The 24,431-nt window shown below is 42.0% G+C and overlaps 1 long non-coding RNA gene across 1 annotated transcript; it reads right to left on the reverse strand.

The window, feature by feature from the left end:
* Nucleotides 1-1,862: 1,862 nt before the first annotated feature.
* On the reverse strand, nucleotides 1,863-24,130 carry LOC107971631 (uncharacterized). Its single transcript, XR_010149139.1, has 5 exons — nucleotides 23,419-24,130; nucleotides 7,471-22,975; nucleotides 6,438-6,592; nucleotides 4,910-4,984; nucleotides 1,863-4,822 (listed from the first exon to the last, which is right to left on the reverse strand). It is a non-coding gene; the product is annotated as an uncharacterized LOC107971631 (long non-coding RNA).
* Between the last annotated feature and the right edge of the window lie 301 nt (nucleotides 24,131-24,431).

Here is a 24,431-nt window from a genome sequence, read left to right on the forward strand (position 1 = left end):
TGGGGTAAAGAGGGGCACACTGGCATCCTGTGAGCTGGACCCCACCATCTACCCTCTTCTCTGAGTAAGCCTGGGAGCACCCTTGGGGTTCACTCTCCCTTTCTCCCCTGTGCTGTTGGCACTCAGTCTTCTCAGGCTTTCATGCTGGGAACATAGCCTTCTCTAGTACTCGGGCTTCCTGGTTCCCTTCCTTGGGGCTTAAGCATAAATGTGTCTGAACTGAGCTGTTAGAACTTGAGTGTAGGAACTTTACATACCCTCTCCAAATTGCAAGCCCCTGATCTGATCCATGGATCTCCAACTAGTCAGTTGGAGAACTCAGTATGGCTAATCAAGGAGCAGTCCTTTCGGCCATATCCCCTGCTTCTTCCTGCCCCGGCACAGAAAAATGACTGCATGTTTGAAATTCTGAAGGGCTCCCATAGGACTTCCTATCAACACAAACATACTCTCCCCATAAGCAAACTTCTCCTTTCTACTTCATACTCTCAGTTAATTGCAAAGAAACAGAGTAAACAAATGTCCAGTGGTATTTTAATGACACAGATACGTCCCCATTCGGAACAGCAGGAACACGATGAAAAGTGGCTGTACCATCTACTCTTTGGGCCTGGCATCCTCCCAACCCCTCTCCACCCCAGCCCTGCACTACACACTTCTAAGGTTGGCCGCCTGGGCTGCCTGCTCTCCGTGGCTTCATGCTTGGATTCTTACTCCTCTTTTGATTTGTCAAATTTGATTATTAGACTAACAATGGGTTTACCTTTGACCTCACACCCTGCTGACCCCCTGAATGTGGGGATCCAGTTTTTACTCCAGACCCTAACTCAGGCCCTGGAGATCTCAACAGTAGTTCACTGATCGTGCAGTGGCTCTTCTGGTCCCACCTGATCCTGGCCACATCAGCCAATTCGAGACACAAGACCCTGCCAGCCACACATGGCAAACGACACATGCCAGCTAGAATCTGGGGCTATTTTCCAAGACAGTCTTGCCTGGCCCTGACCTGTCTGTGCAGCCAACCCATTTCCATTCAATTCCAAACCCTTGATTCACGACCACAATCTTGGTAGTCTCCAGATTTGAGGTTGCATGTGCTTTTCCAGCTATTTAGACTTGGACTTACCTCTACAAACCTTGGTCTTGGTCACCTTTGTGGCTGTCTGTGCTCTCAAGAGCCCTGTGCCTGTCCTACCCCCTCAACAAGGGAAGTCACCCTTTTACTATCATCATTGGGGGGGATTCCATTGGCCTCCTAAAGAGTGGGTATAAGGACAGGCATGGTGGCTTATGCCTGTAATCACAGCGTTTTGGGAGGCCGAAGCAGACCAATTACCTGAGGTCAGGAGTTCAAGACCAGCCTGACCAACATAGTGAAATCCGGTCTTTACTAAAAATACAAAAATTAGGGAGAATTGCTTGAGCCTGGGAGGCAGAAGTTGCAGTGAGCTGAGATCACACCACTGCACTCCAGCCTGGGCAACAGAGAGAGACTCCATCTAAAAAAAGAATGGGTATAAGCCAGTGAAGAAAATTGTTTTAGGGAGAAGGGCTTTTGACTTCTTTAAATCCTGTAAATCAGGAGGTTATTCTCAGAGGGAGATATAAAATGAGGGTTGTATAAATCTGGAGTCTTAGTGTAGTTGAGAAAGTGTTACACACACTTTATAAAGAACAAATGATTTAATCTCCCCCATCATTCTACCAGATGGATTGAGGCCTACTGGGAATATGTTGTCAGGGAAACGTTTATTAGGAGGATAAGGAAAGGACTTAGGACTCTTTTGTGATCCATCTTCCATAAGCAGTCAGTTTGCTTTGTCTTTTGTATTTTTTTTGTTTTTAAAGAAAAAAGAGTATTGGCTCGAACTCCTAGTGCTTTCTTATGTAACAAACAAGTCAGGCAAAGGGCATGCCTTGGTGCAACGTGGACTCGGCAGACTGCCTGCATGATTAGAAGTGCGGGGAGTTGGATACTCTTGCTCCCTGAAGATTGTCATGCAATTCCTCCTCAAGTGTTGAGCCTCTTTCCGGCAGAAGGGTGTCTTAGGGCAGGCCGTTATGATGCCTTGTCCACTGCTGGCATTCAGCAAGGGTAAGTAAATCATAATAGTTTTATGGTAAGAGTACTGAATTTGGAGGCTAGGTTTCCAAAGCCGGTTCTCCTAATTAAATATGTGTAAGTCACATAGCCCATCGGAGTTCCTTTGCTCATCTGTAAAATGATAAGGGTTGATCCCACAATTCCTCTAAGATCCCCTACAGCTCAGAAATTCCCCAACTTGATAATAAATTACAGTTGGTATCTAAGCACTAATTGAAAAATCTATAAACCAGGTAAGATATTCTAGAAATGAATATATTGGCATCTCTCAACAATCAGAGTAATAATTAGAGTGTAAGTTTGATAGAAAATCATCATCTTCTTCTGTAAATTACCAGGATTAAATAAGAAAAAAAAAATAGGAACATCTAGCATGAAGGGTCACAATAAGCTTCAGTTAAAGGGACATTTTCTATCCCAGCATTTCCCAAAATATGATCCTAGAAATACTATTCTGTCATGTAGAGTCACCCATGCAGTTGTGTTCCATGAAGGTCCTTTATAATGTTTTTTCATGTGTGTCTAAATTTAGAATCCAGTCAGATATCACATATTGTGTTTCATTGTCAGGTCTCTTTAGTTGTTTGTAATCTAGAACAGTCTCCATGACTCTTTTCATTTTTCATGACATTGACACATTTTAGGAGTCCAGGTTAGTTATCTTGCAGCATCTCACACAATCTGGATTTATCTGATTGTTGTTTCCTCATGTTTAGCTTCAGATTTAACATGATCCTGAATCTAATCTAGCTATTTCTGGGGGTTGGCAAGAAAGCTACGTAAGTGATGTTCATACTGTTATTTTTTAAATTGTTTTTATTTTACCCTTAGTATATGATCAAATATTACAGAAATAACATGAGATAGAAATGGAAGGTACTCCAAAATGCCAACCCCCAGAAATAGCTAGTATTTATATTTTAGTCTATATGACACTAGATTTTTTTTCCTCTGCATATAACAAAAATTGAATCATTTTCTAAATCATTTTTATAACTTGCTCTTTTTACATGTTGCTGTATCTTGGAACCCTTTCTGTGTAAGTACATATAGATCTACCAAATTCTTTTCATAGGTTTATTTCCAGTGTTTAGCTGTTAGGAACTATGTACATCATTCATGTACATTTGTCTCTGTGTACTTAGGGGAATGTTTTCTATAGGTTACTACTATAATTACTTCTATAGTAGAAGTAAAATGTGGGGTTCAATTTTAATAAGTATTGCAACATTGCCAACACAAAACATTATATCAATTTATACACTTATGAACAATGTATGAAACGACTGTTTTCTCATATCTTATCCTGGTTTTACCTCTTTTAAAAATCTGGCTGAGTGCGGTGGCTCACACTGGTAATCCCAGCACTTTGGGACGCCCAGGTGGATGGATCACCTGAAGTCAGGAGCTCGAGACCACCCTGGCCAACATGGTGAAACCCCATCGCTACTGAAAATATACAAAAATTAGCTGGGCATGGTGGGGGGTGCCTATAGTCGCAGCTACTCAGGAGGCTGAGGCAGGAGAATTGCTTGAACCTGGGAGATGGAGGTTGCAGTAAGCCAAGATCCTAGGCTGCTGCGCTCCAGCCTGGGTGACTGAGGGAGACTCTGTCTTAAAAAAAAAAGAAAAAATCTGTACCAACTGGAAGTGAAAATTTCTGTCTCATCATCATTTGAATTTGAATTTTTAAACTACAAGCAAGGTGGAGTATGTTTTCACCTGTTGATTTCCTGCTTTTTGTTCCTCTTCCTGAACTGCCTGGATATTTCCTTTGCTTATTTTCCTATAGAGTTATCTTTTCTTATTGATTTGTAAGATACATTTTTATATTAAAGAAATTAGTAATTTCTTTTCTGTATGTGTAATGATTGTTTTGTCCAGTAAATTGGAGCCCTAAGTAACATCCTGTGAAACATGTTCCAAGGAATATAACAAACTTAGGAAAAAGCCATGTTCAGACCCTTCCCTCTGAACTTTCCACATAGGGAGTAGACCAGGGCACTGACTTGATTTTAACCTCTGTGTGAAAGTAAAATATATGTTATGTATTTATACACATACACATGTACACTATGTATAATTGGAGAGTATTTTTAAAAAATATTTTCTTAGTGGTAATTTTTGTTTCAAAAAATAAACTACGTGAAGATACTTTAATAAAAGATCCTTAAACTCCTGGGCTGTGGTGGATTATAAGGTAGAAGTAGAAATTGTTCTGAAGCTAGAAATAGGCTACAGATAAGTAAATCCAATGTCTACAGCTGGCCAAATATTTATTTTCCTATGGCTGTACGTAATTTGGAACTCATCACTCTGGAAGGTCTCAGGAAGCTCTGATAAGAAGAGTATCTTAAGGAGGTAGACTCTATCCACTTAATTTTCTCTCACCTTGAGCTGCTGGATTTAGTTCCACGGCTACGCGTTGGCAGCCTGCAGATTGCACTGTTAGGTGCACTCAGGGCCTAAGTTTAATCTTCAGAAATTTTTCCAAACAGAAATGACTCTGGGCCAGAGGTTCTTTGTTTTTGTTTCTTTCCTGTTCCAACCAAGTTGGATTCCTTTTCTCACAATTTGGATCTTGTCATTGCATTTCATATGAGCAAGACAGCTGGCTTCAGAGATTCCTATATTTGGTGATAGCAAATTATGTTCAGCATTTTTACAAAGTTCTTTTAAATCATTTATCCTGGTTAACTGGACGTGTTGGCTGTGTGCCTGGTACAAAAATTAAAGATTAGTTAATTGGATGCACTAGGTACATTGCTGTCAGCTCAATGTAGAACACGTGATGAACTCTCTTACCTCCTCTAAGTGCTGTCCTCACTCCTCTGGTCTAAAAGTCATGCAGCTTTTTCTTGTTCAATACTATTGACTGCTCTGTAGAAAGAAACAGGAGGAAAAAAGACCTCAACTTTCAAGCCCCCAAAGCTATATTTGCTAGAAAACTGGAATATATTCAGTTTCCAATAATAAAACATTTTCATATGTAGCTTTGGAGGAGCTAGAATATATTTTCTCAGAATTTGATTTCACATGTACAGGTGGTCCGTGAGGGTAAAAGTAAACTATCCACCCTAAGCCCCCAACATAGCGAAGAAATAGGAAATAGAGAAATATATGCACACAGACACTAAACGGGAATTAGAGAAATAGACACACTCTGTAACCGTTAAACTATGAAATCAACACATAATGGCACTGAGCAGAGATATGTAAAATCTCTTTAAAAGGGCCAAAATCAATGACCTGCCTTAGGGCTTTAAGGCTTGGCTGCTGCTGGACTTAGGTATAAATGCATATTCAAAGAAAAAACACCATGTATGTTATTTATAAAAGGAAACATAGAAATGTTACATGGCAACTGTTTTGGTTGTTACATAATAGAGCTATATTAACTTTGCTTCTTCCTTGCTATTCATTCCATGTGCATTTTTTTCCAATCAAAGATACTCAATGGAATAAAAATATTTTTCCCTTTTTTAAAAAAGCGTTCTATTCGCTAAAATAGTGGATCTGCTTCAAAGCTGTGATTAAGCATGCTCATCTGACTTGGTTGGGACAGAAGCTCCTATACCCTCTCAATTTGTTAAGCTACAGCTGAAATATTTTGATAAGAGAAAACAGGAAACGGCTCCACAAACAAACAAAAGCACATTCAAGGTGGAATCAAAACTTTTCCTTCATGGGAAATAAACTAACAATATCTCTGCTTTCTTCTGAGCAGAGGAGAGCTGGCATAGAATATGGCTTCTTATACCACTGAAACATTCATTGAAATTAGGTCTCATAGATGAAACATATTGACTGTCATACCCTTTGGTTCAACCCCTCAGCAGCTGTCCAACTAACCAGGCTTCATGAACAGAAAGTTGAGAAAAACAGTTCTGCTTCATGGACACACCCAGAGCACATACTTAGAATGCCCTCCCCACACCCCAGACTTCCATACTCACTCTGTCCTACCCAGCAAACAGTCGGCAACCAAATACATGTTAATTCGATTGTACCACAAGGATAATCATCCCAACCAATCATCTCTATGCGGTATCGCTGATCTCCTAAAAAACGTTCAATGGCTGGAGATTTTGACTGAATTTTGACCATCAGGTTTGATGTTTCCCTACCCACACCCGTTTAAAAAAAAAAAAAAACCTACTGCACTCCTCATTCTTCTGATTTGAGTGATTGTGTCATGATTACTTAATTTGCTTTTCATACTTTGCAGTGGAATTTAGATAGCTCAGATGTTTAACTCTTGAAAAAATGGTTACCAGTCACACATAACAACTACTTTCTTTAAGCAATGTCATGGGTGGGTGAGGTGGCTTACATCTATAATCCCAGCACTTTGGGAGGCCAAAGTGGGAGGAGTCCAGGAATTGGAGACCAGGCTGGGCAACATGATGAGATCCCATCCCAGGAGGTCGAGTCTGCAGTGAGCCGTGTTCGCGCCACTGCACTCCAGCCCGGGTTACAGACGGAGACCTTGTCTCAGAAAAAAAAAAAAAGAAATAAAGAAAAAAATGTCACAAGGATGTTGATAACTTATTTCTGGGCTTGTTCAGTAAAGCATACAAACCAACTTATGTATTTATGTCCTGCATCAAATATGACCTTAAAAACAAAGGCACAGCTCAAGCCAGTCAAAGCAGGTGTACCCTCATTGGCAACACTGTGGCGCTGCTTTTCCTCACTCTAGCATTTTTCTACATGTAAAAATAATCCCATTCCTATGGTATATAAAGGCACATATGTGGTCAAAACCACAAAATGCAAGTGAAAGGTGGTCAGGGCACCATTTTATGACTGTGCACAGGCCTTGAAGCTTTGGCCACGAGGAAAAGAGAACTCCGAAGCAAAAACTTCGATGGAAACCATGGCACAGGGATTTAGTAGTCACTGGTCATGGGCCCCAGGGAATGGCTGTGTAGCCGGCCCCAAACTGCAGTGAAGCCTATGAACACGCAGATCCCTAACATCACACATGAAAGCATTGGAAGAAAACATTTAGGTTGAATAAATGGATTCTGAGATGAGAGGGACTTTGTAAAGGGCCTGTCATTCCTTAGGACCACACCCTGACAAAAATCCTCTCCAACTTCTGACTGTCGTCTGAAATCGCACAGGTAGATTCTAATTTTCTTTGGCTTAGGGCTTTCTTCAGCATTTTTTAAATAAAAATATTTGAGAGAGATATAATACTGTATGCTCCTCTTACTGGTGCCCTAATGTGAATAAGGAGGAGAATATTCCTAAAATAAAATGTGTCCATAGGGCACGGGGACACAGGGAGAACCTGCCTGCAATGGGTCCTTGAGAAGAGGATGCTATGGAAGGTGGGGGTCAGGGGGCTTGATGCTCACCTGTGTGCCAATGGCCTCCCTGGTGCCCTTCTTAACTTTCATTCCCATGGAGAGCTTTAGTACCTCAGCTCCCCATTGGTGATCCCCTGCAAAGTTGAAACAAACAGGGAATGGGCTGTTCAGTTGCTGAGCAAAGGAAACAGCTGCTGATCCACAGAGGTCGTGTCGTGTAGTAGAAATAAATGGGGCTTGCAGTTGGGAAACACTTTTGTAGCTCTCTAAGGCTTTTAGGTCTTTCTGTGTGATCAACTCTCCTCTTGTGGAGGATCAACCCTGTCTAGATATTTACAAAATTAACACTTCAAGTTAATTCCTAAACCCAACCCAGCCCTGAGAGCCTGCCAATGCGCAGGGCTGCAGAAGCTCTTCCACAGTGAGGAGTGGCAATCAGTGGCTCTCATGAGATGGGCCAACATCCCTCCCCCATTCCTTGCTCTCTGCCACCACCATGTCTCTGCCCAGAGATGTAAGATTTGTTTTGCACCTTTCTGAGTGGATCTGAAAGCCTTTTACAGAAAAGAATGAGGGTTAACCCAGGACAGAACTCTTAGTTTGTATTCATCAGATTACACTTGGCTAAAGACACAGTCACAGTTGGAAGCAGGAACAGACTCTATCCTTCCTAAGAAGTCTGGTACGGGTTTGGTAATCACAGGATGAGTCTGGAGTATGAGACAAATCTCAAATAAGCTCAGAAATGTGGCAGAGGTGTGCCTCGCTGTGACCTACATGCTACATATGCTGTTTCCTTTAGTCCAGTCAGCCAGGTGGTAGTAGCGTCCATAGATATCGGACAATAACAACAACAAGGAACATTTCCATAGCATTTACTATGTGCCAGACACTGTTCAAAGGCTCTTACATACATTAATTGATAACAATCCTTAGAGACAGGTATACTACTACCCTTCCATTTGACGGATGAGAAAACTGAGGCACTAGGGAGATTAAGTAACTTACCCAAGGGCACACAACAATAATTACAACTTATTACACTTTAATTTCTCACAATAACTATTACTGTTAGTGTCCTTATTTTGCAGATGAGGAAACCGAGTATCAGAGGCCTAAAGTACTTAACTAAAGTCAAACTGTTGAAGTGATGGCATGGCCGGCCTCTACCATTTGGGGAGCTTGGGGCTACAAATAGCCTCTATTTGTACTCTTGCCCCAAGCTCCCCAAATGTTAAAGCCTATTTGTACTCTTGCTCCAAGCTCCCCAAATATTCCATGAATAAATGGAATATTTGTTCATATTCCATTTGAATAAATATGCAAAACTAATATATCAGGCTAACAGTTAGACATGTTCTCTCCTCCTACTTTGACAAATAAACCTTCATAACAACCAGGAAGCCCAGATTCAAATTTAGAATGTTCAGACTCCTTGGTCTGAGCCAGAAAGAGGCAGTATACCATGGAGAATCAGACCGTAGCCCCTGGCCTGGTGCCCTTCTCTTCCCACCTTTGAAATTCAAATACAGATACTCCAGTGTGTGCCGTCCACCCATTCTTCATCCTGTCTGCAAACAGTTATCCCTAGGGCACCCTGAACTCTAGGGCATACACATCCTTGAGAGGACAGACCCTGGAAGAGGCTCTTACAGGCCCTGGAAACAGGCGCAGGGCCGCTTGTACAGGGAATTCTGGAGTCTCAGGACCTGGAACACGGTCTTGAGGGGTATATATGGGCTCTGGTGAACTCTTCACTTCACGAGGTGGAGTGAGCCTTGAGGAGGGCAAGGGCCCTTTAGAGGTCATAGCCCAGGGCAGAGGACCCTCTTGTCTGGGTCAGAGAGTGGTGCTGGTGATAGTGCCACGGCTTTACCCACCTCTGGCCAACTCCAATGTTCTTGCTATACAAAACCACTGTTCCTGTCACTCCCTTGCCTCTGATGCCCCCAGTTTTCATGTCACTGAGATTTGAAGTGGGTAGAGGGAACACCGTGGGAAGGAGGGAACCCTAAGGGGGTTCCCTTGTGGGGGAATGATTGGAGGGTGAGGAGGCAAAGGAGCCCAAGATATTTCCTCTCACTCATTCCCACACTTCCCTTTCCCACTGGGTCCTGCCTCTGGCCTTGGATACACAAACACTGCTCAGAACAAATCCAAGTCATGACCGCACCCTTTCCTTGTTTATGGACACAAAGCAGGGAGATAATAGGAACAGCCTTGAAAATGGGGTTCTTTCAGAAATTGTTCATTCTCCCCTAACCTGGAAGATAGGACTTTTGAAGAGCGCCCTGACTAGCCAGCCCCTGCTACTGCTGTTACTTCCTAGCACCCGGCAAGGGCTATTTACATGGACTTAAGGGGGATCCTGTCAATCTGTCCAGGCTTCTAAATTTAGTTTCCATAGATAAATGCAATTTCCTGTGTAAGCTATCATAATTAAAACTTTCCACAGGCTTAATGTTGTATTGTTGACGTTCAAATGTCATCACTCACAGTGTCATGCTTCCTTTTTTAAAGAACCAAATTAACACCCCCACTAACCAACAGCTCCCAAACCCCCAGCGTTAGAGCTAAAACTCCAGCCAGCCCCTGGCCGTGGATGCCAGTTGCTGCAGTGCAAGGCCTCCCGTAGTCTAGCCCTCCCCTCCGCCAACATGACACCAAGAATTGAAGACAGTCCTCCTGCCTGAACACCAGAACATGTGTGTCTTAGGCCTGGGACCTCGGAAAACCACCCACACCAGCATAAACATAAAAAGGAGGCCAGAGTTGGCCAGAGAACGTATCAGATGTCCCCAAAGGGACTGGAATCAGAAACAGGAAAGCTGTCAGGAACTGATCTCTCTTCCTGCCACCCTGCTATTACACCACGGTGGTTTCCTGTGCCTCTACTTTCTCCCTGCTGACCACTTTACTCTGCTTCACTCTTTCACCCCAAATGGCTGCCCAGATAGCCCCGCAGGTTCTCTTCTTAGGACCATGTGCGGCTCAATTCCAAACGGAGAGAATCTGATTGGCTTAGCTTGAGTCATGTGCCCTGTCTGGTCCAATCAGCTGTGGATCAAGAGGCTGGGTGGAGTCAGGGCCCTTACAAATAAGCCTGCACGGCCTGTTCTTGGGGTAGAGTGAGTGAGAAGTGTCCTCAGCGAGGTGGGAGTGAGCAAAGGCTCTGAAGGTGGGCCTAGTATACCCAGTTCAATACTCAGATTATACATATGTTTAAAAGTTATAGCGCTACTGTTTTACCTTTGCCCTAACTTTTTGGTTGATAAGCACTCTGAGGTCAAGTTTCATATCTGTGCTTGTTCTGTGGCACATAGTGCACCCTTATTTACCAAGAATCATCATCGTGGCAATAGCTTTATCATCCTACCTCCTACCATTAAAACCTTTTTGGCTTTCTGTTATGGAGCCGTACTGAAAGCCCAAAATCAGAAGTAAGAATAAACATTGCTGAGAAGTAGTTGTGATCACCACTTTGCATTTTGCCTGGCTGAAGCCTGTTTGGATCTTGCATGGAATATGGCTGTTGTCAGCCTATTTCACTTTTTAGGCCCAGAGACCAATCACAGCTTTCACTGCATTTACTTGACTTGGCTAATATGTAAAACAATAGCCGATTCTACCCTCTGAAATATCATAAACCTCTCAGTCCATAAATCTCAGACGAGGATATCTGAGGAATTTCTGGCAGATACACCAAGAAACATCGCCAATCTAGATGTTAGAGGAATTTGTTGATTCTCCAGCCAACCAAGAACATTAACGCTTCACCCGTGTTCCAGAGGAATGCAATTATTTTGTACAGTCGGACAGTCTTTAGGGAATGGGCAATATTGCTATTACTTATTTTAAGAAATGTGCATTTGGTTTCTCTGATATTAATGTTCATGAAGAACAAAGCACTCATTGCAAACTAAATTTTGGGCATGGTGTAGTCTGTGCTGCCAGATGAAGTTTCAATGTAAAAAAAACCACTTTTTCTTGCTAGAATGACTAAAGAAGAATTTTGTGTACCAAAATCAAGACTGTAAACTAAAGTCCATTAATCCGCTTATTCATTCATCTGTTGTTCATTGTGCATTTGCTGTGTCCTAGGCACTGCACTAGATGCTGCATATACAGAGACAAAGGACACAGTTCTTGCCCTCATCACACTCACAGTCCAGCAGCAAAGATGGATTCATAAACCAAAAATGATAGTGCAATGTACTAAGGGTAATAAGTACACATAAAATGTTAAGGGAGGACATAGGAGGGACTTGTAACTCAGCCCGGGTTGGGTGGGGTGAGGGAAAACTTCCTGATGGAGAATAAAGCCTGAGTTGACTTTTAAAGCTGAAAACAGAGTTAACCAAGCAAATGAAGTGGAAAGCATGAAAGAGCACGATGGACTGTGGATATGGGTGATGACTTGTTTTGGCTGTAGGTTAGGCCAGGAGTAGTAGGGATGGGACTGGAAATGTCGGCCTGGGGCCAGGTCATAAAGCCTCAGGCCTTGCTGAAGTTTTGGGACTTTATTCTAGGATGATATGGAGTTTTCAGAAAAATTTTTAAAGGAAACTTTTTATTGAAGTGTAAAATATATGCAGAAACATGCACATATAAGTATTCAGCTTGATAAATTTTCATGAGCTGAACATAGCTGTGTAGCCAGAAGCCAGATCATAACACACCCAGCATCCTGGAAGCCCCCTGTTGTTTCCTTCCAGCCACCACTTCCCTCTCCAAGGCTGACCACTGGCCTGATTTCTAACACCATGGATTTGTTTTGCCTGTTATTGAATATTATTTAAGTGAAAGTTTAAAGTGTGTACTCTTTTGTGTCTGGCTTCTGTCAGTCAGCATGATGTTTGTGAGCTTTAACCATAGTGTGTTCAGTCTCATGGTTGTATGATATCCTGTTGTATGGATATCTGTAAGTTATTTATTCCTCCCATTATGTATCAACATTTGAATTCTCTCCTATTTAAGGCTATTATGAATCGTGCTGTGGTGAATATTCTTGTGTATGTCTTTTGGTGTGTATACGTTTGCATTTCCTTTGGATAAAATATCTACGAGTAGAATCTCAAAGGCTAGGCATATATTCAGCCTTATTGGATTCAGCTCAACAGTTTTTACAAAGTGATTGGACTAAAGTCCCAACATCAGTGTATGAGAATTCCAGTTGTTCCAGTTTCCAACATATGATGTTTGTTTTTAAATTCATTTTAGCCATTCTAGTGTTTGTGTAGTTGTTACGGACTGAATTGTGTGTATCCCCACCCCATGCCCCAGTCATGAAGACCTAATCCCAAAAGTGACTGTATTTGGAGAGAGGGCCTTTAAAGAGGCAATTAAGGTTAATGAGGTCATAAGGGTGGAGCTCTTATCCATTAGGACTGGTGTTCTTGTAAGAAGAGGAAGAGACACCAGAGATCACTCTTTTTTTGCACACATACAGAGGAAGGGCCACATGAGGACAGAGTAATAAGATAGCTGTCTGTAAGCCAAAAGAGAGGCCTCAACAGAAACCAATATAAAGAAAATAAAAAGTGATTTTCATACATAACTGTAAACACAATGCAGAATCTACCTTTCCCTTGACATTATTCAGTGCAGGATATGTGCTAGGTACTTGGTAAACATTAGCTGCCACCATCACCATCACCACCATCACCACCACATTATCATTGTGGAGATATCTAGGATTACTTCTCTGGCAGATTGCAAAAAGGATCACATTTCTCCGCCCCTCTCTCTGTCCACACTCCTTAAAATGTGACTTTGCATCTACTTCCATTAAGAGGTGGTGTATATTTCTCCATCCCTTGAACCTGGGCTGGCTTTGTGACTTCTGGCCAAGAGGATGCAGTGGAAATGATATGGTATTTTAATTAGGATCCTCTGCCCCAAGAGGCCTTGAATGGGTTCCACTTTCTCTCTTGGAACTCTGTCCATCTGCCATGTGAATAAACCTAGGCTAGCCTGTTGGAGGATAAGAGACCATATGGACCAAGTCATCCCAGTTGTCCCAGCAGAGGTTCCAGATATGTGAGAAAGCCCAGTCAAGATCAGCTGAATCTGGCTCCGGTCAGCAGGAATGCCCCATTGACGCATAGGCTTGTGAGCAATAATAAATGTCTGTTGTATTAAGCTACTGATTAGGGGAGGTTTGTCAGGCAGCAATAGGTACTTGCTTCAACTTTCAAACAGAGACATAAACTGAGATAGAGGATATAGGAGGGAGAATGCATCTGGAGGTAGGAGTTTAATAAACTTCAGACATATGGAGTTTAAGATAGCTAAGAGCATTCTGTGGAGGTGTTGAGAAGAGCAGTCTGATCTAGAGGCAAAGATTTAAGAAAACTCAGCATGAGTTAGAAACAGAAGCCCCAGGAACGACTGACCTTTTCCAGGAAGACAGAAGAGAGGGCTGAGAAGAGAACTCTGGGGAAAATCAACACTTAAAGTATGAGCAGAGGAAGAAGATGATGAGAAGGAACAACCAGAGATGTCAGAGGAAAACCAGAAGACAGTGTATAATGGGAGAAAGACATGAGCATTTAAAACCACGTCATGAGGATGGGAAAGAAGGTAGGAAAAATGGTCAATGCATCCTCCCCTATCTAGAGGACTCTATGCACTGGACACAGGAGGGGAGTGTGGGATAAGCCTAGAAAGGAAGGTGATAGGCAGACCATGAAGGACCTAATAGGCCACCCCAAGAGTCTGGGTTTTATCCTGAAGGACTTTAACAAAGGAGTAACTTGAACAGGTTTTTGTTGGAAGATTCCTCTGCAGCAATGCAGTTGATGGACTGATTGGAGGGAGCAAGATGGAAGTCAGGGAGACTAGTTGGGAAGCTCTCAGAGAAATCCAAGTGAGAAAAGACAAGGGCTTGAACTGAGAGGATGACTGTAAGTATGAGAGCATCTTTTCTCTTCATGCCTACATTCTGATGGATTCAAGAAAAAGTTAGGAGATAGAACTGGCAGGCCTTTGTGACTGATTGTATGTGGTACATCAGAGAAGACAAAATGACTCTTAGTTTTGGGGTTTAGGCATCTGGGTAGATGACCTAATATAGATGGAAATAAATGTAATGCAAGGGAATACTCTGGCCCTCTAGCCTGTGACTATAACATATTCTTCCTTGGTACACCTAAATTATTATACTGTAGAGCCTGCACTACTAGAAATCAGCTACTGTCACTGTCCCATCAGTTATTTCTGAGAGTGTCTTAGAATGCCTCTCATTTGAGCTGCAGACAAGTTCCACTGGGTTATTCTTCTCTAGCCTTCTCATCTTGCTGCTGCTGGTGCTGCTGTTGCTGCTGCTGATATTGAAACACTTCTGAGATTCTTACCCTGCAGGATCAGCTGGTTGAGGGTAACCACCACCTGTGGATCACCACTCCAGTCTTGGAAATAGGATGTGCCCTCTAAAAACTGACCAGGTCCACAAGTGCTGTCTCAGTTTGGCATCTCTAGAAATTGGCCCCTTTTTTTGCCTTGACTTTTTAGCCTCCATGTTGCTGCTCGATTAGATACCTGCTATTACTGTTCACTGCGTTCATGGGACAGCAGTAGCTACTCTGCCAGTAGAATGACTCTAGCCTTCTCCATGTCACTCAGACTCAGCTGGTCTTAGGCCCTAGATCTTTCTCTCCTCCAGTTCAAATCGCTTCTCACCTCCCATTCCTTGTCCCAGAGAAACCACTTCACAGGATGATTGACAGCAGAAACATCTATTTCTCTGCAGAAAAAAACTCCATTCCTATTTACCAGCAGGTAGTCTTGTTCCATCGCTCAAAAGATGCAATCACAAAATAGTCTAAGATAGCTCAAACGAAGTCAAAATTTTCCAAAAGCTGGGTCACTCACTCTTGTCCACAGTTACCTTGGTAAACAGGGAATGCAGGGAAAAGTTTACAGGAAGATCGTGTGTCCATTTTACCCTTGATGATGTTGTGGAAGTGTGACATTCAAGTGGATATGAGTCTGCAGTGAGGGAGAGAGAGAGAGAAAGGTCGGTGGATCAGCATGTGGGTGGTCTTGGAAGTCAGGGATGCAGTGGTGTGCTAGAGCTAGTTCATTCAGCTGTTAAGCGTCAGTTATATGCCTCTCTTCCCAAATCCATAATGTCTGGGAGCCTGATATTGGCCATAGTGAGAGTATTTACACCACAGAAATCAGCAAACACTACGAGTCAGGGCTTTTCTTCACCCTGGAAGCGCTGCTTGTTAAACATTTGCCAGCACACCATTGTAGGTGAGGGTGAAATCATCCGAGGAGGGCAGATACAGCAAGAGAGGAAAACATCTTAGAGGGAACGCCAAGGAACAAATATTTAGGGAATGGACAGAGAAAGAGGAGTTGTAAATAGAACAACAAAAACTATCCAGGAGGCAGCAAAAAGTTGTGCTGTAGACACTAAGGGAGGAGAGTTTGTAGAGTAACCCTGTGGGATACGTGTCTCAAGACACTCATAAATAAGACCAGATTAGGTGACAGAGATCAATTGATCAGTTGTTGAAATGTTCAATTGATCAAAGGGTGGTTATTCTTATTTTTAAAAGCTATTTTAACTATTTTTAATTTTAAGCAATCAAAAGGACTGCTTCATAGTCAAGCCAGTAAGTAGTTAAGGTTGCTGAAAATAGCTAGCCAGGGTTTGTTTTTTGTTTTTTTTTTTTAAAAAAAACCTGGTTATATTGGTCATTTCAACAACTGAATGATATAACCAGTCTTGTTGGGCAATTGACCTATTCAAACTTTCTGTCCAGCCACCCAGACTTAGTTATACACATCAAATCATACTTTTTTGGATCTATAGAAGACTATAAAGATCATATATATTCTAATTATCCAGCTAAGAAAATTAAAGTTCAGAGAAGTTAAGTGACATGGCATGATCACAGTCAACACGCGGCTGCCTCCTGGTATAGGCATGACTGAATCCAGGTCTCCCAACTCCTCTCTCCTGCTATCCTTACCTCTTGGCAGAGGCTCTCCTTATAAATGCAAGACTAATATGAGTTCAGCTGAGTCTTGAGGCAAAAATGTCTGGAGTCTTTGCAATCTCTTTATGAAAATTCAGACAAATCAGGGTCATTAGGTCTATTTTCTTCAGCTAGGTGATATATCCCCAATAACACACAAGATTTAAGCCCATGATCGGCTCTGACTTCCCCGACCAAGGGAAACTGGAGGGTCTGGGAGCCATTTTATTTTCAAGGTGTTTCCAGGAAGAACATGTTGAGCAGACATTCTCTGGTAAGGGAAGTTTCATACTGACTTCCTTCGCTTGTCCTGAGAACCAGGAAAAGATTTGACTGCTTATTGCATCAGAAGATTAGGTTTTGAATCTGATTTTAACTCACAGACATTGTACAGTATTTATGTAAAAAATTATAACATCTATTAGAAGTACAAAGAACAACTTTGGTTGTATGAGGAATTTAAATCTATCCACTAGTATTATTTTCCACTGAAGCTCTTCAGAGGACTTGTGGTTCACAGTACCAGCTTCCTGAACAGCCTTGTTTCCTGACTGCTGTTCAGAAGCTCGGGAGACTCCCCCATGGCTTAGAAAGTGTGTGGGAGAAAACTCCACTCCCTTCCCTCCTCAGAAGGGGGCGGAGGGAGAACAGCTGCTAATTGAGTTTTCTTACTTTTTGACTTGAGGTGGGTGTGGATGCCCTCTGCAGAGCTGGAGTTCCAAATTGGGACCAGTATGATTCCTCTTATTACTCTTGTTTATCTAGTGAGCCAGACACTGAAGACCCTGTTTACTGCCATCCAGGAACCAATAAGTCAATGGAAAGACCAAACACTTAGTCCTCATTGTTATTTGCTTATATGTATGACTGCAGTCACCCCGTGCTACCCAGGCCCTGAATTATTAATCTCTTAAAATGGCATCTAATGGGCTGTGACACAGGTCCCAGCCACCTCTACTTCTTTTAGATGCTGTCTGGTGAATGCCCCTATGGCCCAGAATCTTCATCAACTTCTCCCTTTAAAACTTTGTTTACCATCACTGTTGCTTGCATTTTGCATATTCTCTGGGAGCAGATTTTCCTCTTTGCAAATGAAGTCAGTCATCTAAGGAAATTATTCACATTTCCATTTTCAATATATATTCTCCTTTCATGTGGGTGTTATTCCTGAATACATTGGTTCAGCAGTAAATTTGAATAATGCTTGATATCATCTGCCTCCTTTGGTTTTGTTTCTTAGTTTCCCCAGTAGATTAAACATTTTTTTTCAATTGTCTCTGTCATTTGTATCTTTTTGAGAGGTGAAGCCAGCTGGGCTTCTGGGTCTGTTGGGGACTTGAACAACTTCTGTGTCGAGCTAAAGGATTGTAAATGCACCAATCAGCACTCTATAAAATCGCACCAATCAGCACTCTGAGTCTAGCTAGAGGATTGTAAATGCACCAATCAGCACTCTGTAAAAATGCACCAATCAGTGCTCTGTAAAATGGACCAATCAGCCCTCTGTAAAATGCAGCAATCAGCAGGATGTGGGCGGGGCCAAATAAGGCAATAAAAGCTGGCCACCCTAGCCAGCAGCAGCAACCTCCTGTTCTTTCCTTCTTCACAGTAAATCTTGCTGCTGCTCACTCTTTGGGTCTACGCTACTTTTATGAGCTGTAACACTCACCGCGAGGGTCTGTGGCTTCTTTACTGAAGTCAGTGAGACCACGAACCCACTGGAAGGAATAAGCAACTCCAGACTCGCCACCTTTAAGAACTGTAACACTCACTGGTAAGGTCTGAGGCTTCACTCCTGAAGTCACCCACACAGCGAACCCACAGGAAGGAAGAATCTCTGGACAGATCTGAAGCAACAAACTCCGGACGCACCATCTTTAACAGCTGTAACACTCACCGCAAGACTCTGCGGCTTCATTCTTGAAGTCAGCGAGACCAAGAACCCACCAGAAGGAATAAGTTCCGGATACATTTTTATCTTACACTTTAAAAAATACGTATTTTTAAAGCAATTTACAGTAAAATGAAAGGAAATTCTACATTGTGTTCTATGTAACGTAACCATGATACTAGATGTCTTGGCCATTAGTTTCAGTTGGTACTACTGGTCTTTTAAACATTTTAAAACTCTGTTGATGTGTCAGTTTCTTCCTTAAGGCATCATACACATACACTTCACACACACACACACACACACACACACACACAAACACATTTATTCACTTAAAACACCTTTTTATTTGTAGGCCTGGCCTTATACTTGGTTGAGATAGGGAGAAAATTCTAAGTAACATCTCAATGCCAGGTTTCTGAGGTCGTCTAAACGTTACAATACCCTAGTAGTGAATATTTATCAGAGAGCTTTAATTGTCCATAGACATATTGAGAAGCAAAGACTTAGGAAAGTTGCCAGTGATTGCTCCTCGACTAGAGTCAGTCACTTAAGTCAGTGGTTCCTGACAGTGTTAGGACAATGTTTCCAAAGGACTGTGCTGCAATGAGAGAAATAAGTCAATATAGGGAGTTTTCCTAAAGCACAGTTTATTCAATTTTTTTGAAAAACGAAGTTCATATCTTTTCTACTTTTTGGAAGTTAAATGTCCTTTATTTTATGACATGATGGTGATGTGACAGTAGATGATAAAATTTCTCCATAATATCCTTCCTTGGCAAAATAAACATAAAATGATTCTTCCTCATCAGTCTCCCAAAATTTTTCTGGACATTTAGGGATTATTGTTTGCATTCCTCTCTTTGTTTACAACACCCTTCCCCTGCACCAACATCTCTTGCTCTCTTTGGCATCCCAATGGCATTTACTATTCTCCAAATCAATTTAAAAATTCAAGGTCATGCTGGAATTAGTATGTTCATCCTTCCCAGTTACCATGCATGCTTTCTGTGATAATTACCCTCAGGTTTTGTAGGAAAACAGACCCCCAGAGATGCATTCACATATGCAAATATGCACTCAGTAAAAATCTGCTGAGTGCCTGTGTGTTGGAGAAACAGCAATGACTAAGACAGATGAGTCCCAGTTCCCTCGAGGCTCATTTTCTATGCATTGGGGGGTAGAGCTGTGGGGGAAGGGCAGGGAGATTAACAATAAATAAGTAAACACCTAATCCACAGAATTCCATATTGTGATAAATATGAGGTTATGGAGAAATTTCCAGTTTATGTGCATAATTACCAGAATAACTGGTGGTGGCCGTGGGAAAGGAATGGGCCACTTCCGATGGGGGCCAGGGACAGCTAAGGAGGAAGTGATGTTTGAACTGAGATCTGAATGACCAAGGGGAGCTGTCCATGAAATGACTGGTGGAAGAGTGTTCCAGGCCCAGAGACTGTGCAAAGGCCCTAAGGTAGAACTTGGCCTTTGCAGGGATAAGAGTGTGGAGGGAGGGAACAAAATCACAAATTCTGTTTTGAACATATTAAGTTTAAGTTGATCTTTGACATTCAAGAGAAGATTTTACATATGCAACTGGATATATTAGTTCTGAGTTCAGGCAAGAGGTTGAGGCTGCAGATAAAATTTAGGAAACATCAGCATATGGATGACATTTAAACCAGATAGTAGGGAAAAAGACAGGGCCAAGAAATGTCTGAATCAGACACTCAGACATTGAGGAATCGTGGACGAGCAATCAGCAGAGGAGCAGCTGGAGACGCCAGAGGAAACCCGGGGAATTTAGAGATGAAAGTATTTTTAAAATGAGGGGCCAAGGCACAATGTGGGTGGAACTTTTTCAATACAAAAAACCTTTCATTTATGTTATGATTTTCCTAAGCCTGCAGTGATTATAAGTGTAAAGGTGGCTCCTGTCACATGATTCGGGCACTGCTTACTTTAAACTAACCCCGGTTCCATCCTCCATGCGCGTGGTGGGCTCAGAGCTCTCCTGGCTGCTTCTGCCGTCTTCTACAACAGCTTGGGCCACTGGGCTCTGAGCATATGTCCCATCCAGAGCATAACAGTGAGTTCAGTCCCTGGACACAGGGCTCCCTCTTAATTACTCTTTCAATTCTGAAACCTTACTTTCCTCTCATGCCAAGAAAAGAGAATATCAAGTTTTTAGAGACCCTGGTCTGCTTAAATTCTAAGGTAGATGTAACTCAGTTTCCATCTACCTAATCAATGTATTAATGGATTTAATTGATTTTACATAGAATAGTTTTGATTTCCTATTAACCAGGTTAGTGAACTACCAGATTCCCTACCTCACCCGTTTTTTAGATCATTGCTGTTTTTAAAGAGGGCCCCCTTTTCCTCTAAGGGTTTGAAAAATGCATTTAGAGAAGCAGAACATTTGGAAATCAGCTTCAAATGATGTTTCTCACATTCCTCTTTGAATGATGGCTGTGAAGACAGCCTGGAAACTGTTCAAGCCTGCCAGAAGAGTACTGCCTTATATCCTTCAGGATTATATTCTTTATTGTTGTTATTGTATTTTTGGATATTGTTTGGTCAGAGGCATAAGATAGAACAAAGATATCGGGGTAGAATTTGAAATTACTGAATTCTGCTTCTAGCTGTCGACAAGTCAAAAATCTCTTTGTGTTTCAGTCCCTCTACTAAATGGGGCAGGCCTACCCATATTAGCTGTCTAATGTTAAGTGTAATTTTCTTTTCTTTATTTTTTTTCTTTATTTCTTTAAAAAAAAAAAAGGGATACATGTGCAGAACATGCAGGTTTGTTACGTAGGCATACGTGTGCCATGGTGGTTTGCTGCACCTATGGACCTCTAAGTTCCCTCCCCTCACCCCCCACCCAACAGGCCCTGGTGTGTGTTATTCCCCTCCCTGTGTCCATATGTTCTCAATGTTCAACTCCCACTTATGAGTGAGAACATATAGTGTTTCGTTTCCTGTTCCTGTGTTAGTTTGCTGAGGATGATGGCTTCCAGCTTCATCCATGTCCCTGCAAAGGACATGATCTCATTCCTTCTTATGCCTGCATAGTATTCCATGGTGTATATGTACCACATTTTCTTTATCCAGTCTATCACTGATGGGCATTTAGGTTGGTTCCATGTTATCAAGTGTAATTTTCAAAAGGGTAAAATCATATCTCTCAGGAAAATAGAATATGAATACCTGTCACAGATTGTATTTATTGAGGTGAACGTTAAGATGTTAAAACTGATTCAAAAAGCATTTGAGATTATGTGTGTGTAAAATTTAATTTAAAAATATTATAAGATTGATGAGTTAAAACTGGTTGGTGTCCAACAGGACAGTAGACTAATCTTTGTGCTTATTGGCTGTATTGCACAGAAACTATTTGCATCTTTACCAGACAAAAATTTTTAAGTTAACCTCTGCACCTATGGAGTGTAAAGTCAGTAGAAAATTAAGCTCAATACTGCACTGAAAGAAGACCCAATAATCAGTAATATTTTCTGCCTATTTTCAAATGTCAGATAATTTTTCTGACATATATGTGTTTTTTATATATATATAAATAATAGTGGTTAACATTTCTTGAACACGACTATGTGCTGGGCAACACTTAACATGTTCTATCTCTTTGGATACTCATTACAACCCTATGGGGTAGGCATTTTTATTATCCCCATCTTACAGGAGAGAAGACTGAGGCTCTTCTTAACCAGCCTAAGGTCGCAGAGCTAAGTGGCAAGAGTGGTGATTAAACTGAGGTCTGACTCTAAAATCTTTGTTTCAGTTCCTAAATTATTAATACTATTATTATTATTATTATTAGAGGTGAAAAGGAATCAAGAATGTGAAAGTACTTTAAAGACTGCGAATATACTATAAGTTGCAAGGCGCTCTTGTTAAATCTAGATCACTACTAAAGAGTAAGGCAGTGAGAGTTACTGCTGCATCATTGTGGAGGGAGCAGTGTTCATTATGGAAAAGGTCAGCTGTCCTGGAAATGCCTATGAGACTATCTCGACTCTGTTCCCTTGAGCTGAATTGGTTTTACTTAACTCAGACTACTTTTCTCTCTTTTTTTTTTTTGGAGGGTGGATTTCATTAAGAGAGTTTCTTGGCCTATTTTTGATTAAATGCATGGAGAGGTATCCACTATGAAACCCTTCCTCGCTTTTCTTTGTGTTTTCTTTTCTCAGCTTAGTAGAGTGAAAAGAACACAGGTCTCCGGGCTAGACAGGCCTGAGGCTGAATTTCAGCATCATGATTAACTAATGTTAATACTTGGAGCAAATCACTTAGCCCAGCTTATCTTAAAACCTGCCCAACTGCACCAAAATCACTTGAGGGAGAACATAATGTTCATTCAGAAGCAGGGAAGGGGAATCATTTCCTTGTTGGTAAAAGAATAATATTGTTATCTACCTTCAAAGTATTTTGAGAATTGACATCTAGTAGGACATCAGAAATGTTAGTTCTAGGCTGGGCAACATAACAAGATCTCTATCAAAAATTTAAAGAAATAAAAAATTAGCCAGGCATGGTGGCACATACCTGTTGTCCCAGCTACTCTGGAGGATGAGGCAGGAGGATTGCTCGGGCCTGGGAGGCTGTGAGCTGTGATCATGCCACTGCAGTTCAGCCTGGGTGACAGAGAAAGACCCTGTCTCAAAAGAAAAAAAAAGAAGAAAAAAAAAGAAATGTTAGTTCTGTTCTTCCCATCTTCTTTCTTTGTTATTTATTTATTTATTTATAATTTTTTCCCCAGTCTGTAGAACCTGTGAACTTCCCATCTTCTTTCTAAAGAAGTCTTACTAATTTGCCATTCGTCTCTCCTCCTGGCCCCTCCTACTTCTGTTTCCTTTCCTCTATTCCCCTCCTCTCCCATCTCCTTCCCATCTTTTTTTCTCCTCTTATCCCCTCCATTTCCCTCCCCTCCCTCCTTGGATCCCCACTTCTCTTCCTGTGCCCCCAACTCTTCTCCCCTTCCTTCCCTTCTGTGCTTTCTCATCTCCTCTTGTCCCTTTCCCTTTCCCTCCCTTTTCTTTCTCTTCCCTCAAGGATCCTGAGACCAGAATCTCCTAAATAGTGAGACCTTATTTTCACCTTACTAATGTAGAGAAACTATGGAATGAAATCTGGAAGGACCTGCTGTGACCTCTTTCTATTCCAACTCTCACTTCATCCATGAGAGGACTGAGAACCAAGGAGGTTAAACTCAAACCCAGATACCCTGACTTCTGGTCAGTGCTCCTCCTAACACATCACCAAGTCCCCTCTGTGTCTATTCTATCAACGCGACGTGATGGCTCCTCCCCATCTTCACTTAGCAGTTTATCAGGAGGCTGGGAAATATAGAGAGATGAATCATTGCTGTAGTTTGTTCCTGAAGAGTGAGGTAAGGTCTTGTAACTTCTGAGGCTACCAGAGAGAATGCACCATGGCACATAAAACAAAAAGGTCAAATGTCACCATCAAATGTGCAGTGTCCTCCCTAGCTGGTCAGGAAAAGGAGGCCTATACAAATTGCAAGGAAAATAATCTGTGGTCATTTCCACAGAGAACCACAGCTTTTACACTTACGCTTAATGTCCCTGGAAAAAGAACAAAACAGCGTCCTGCAGGAGATAAGGCTGGTGAGGAAAACAGATAATAAGCTTGGTGAAAGCAGCCAGAGACCCAGCCACCACACAATGCCTCCTCCAAGTTCCTTAGTGGAAAAATTAAAGGCAGCACCAGACTTCCTTTGCGTGCATTAGCAGAGGAAGAGGTGCTTCCTGGCCCTGCCCCACTCTCTCCTCACACCGGTTCCACCGGTCCTGTGGTCTTGGCTCTAAATGTCAGGGAGGGAAGCTGGAAGTGGGTGCTAAGGTGGTACTCACCTCAGGAAGGGAGGGACTAAATTAGAAGGGTTGGGTCTCACAGAGTGAGCTACGTGTTCTGTAAGGCAGATTCCTTAGTTTTGCATGACAGTGTTGAATTCCCATTTGTATGTCTGAACTTTTAATAGAGTGGTGTTTACTGGCCTTCCGTCTGTTGCACTCTGGGGAGGGCTAGTGTCCCTATGCGGGGCCAGGGCATTAGAGAGGGCATGGCCCCTGCTTACTCAGGCTCAGGAG

This window comes from Pan troglodytes, chromosome 12, assembly GCF_028858775.2.
Source record: "Pan troglodytes isolate AG18354 chromosome 12, NHGRI_mPanTro3-v2.0_pri, whole genome shotgun sequence".
Lineage (NCBI taxonomy): Eukaryota > Metazoa > Chordata > Mammalia > Primates > Hominidae > Pan > Pan troglodytes.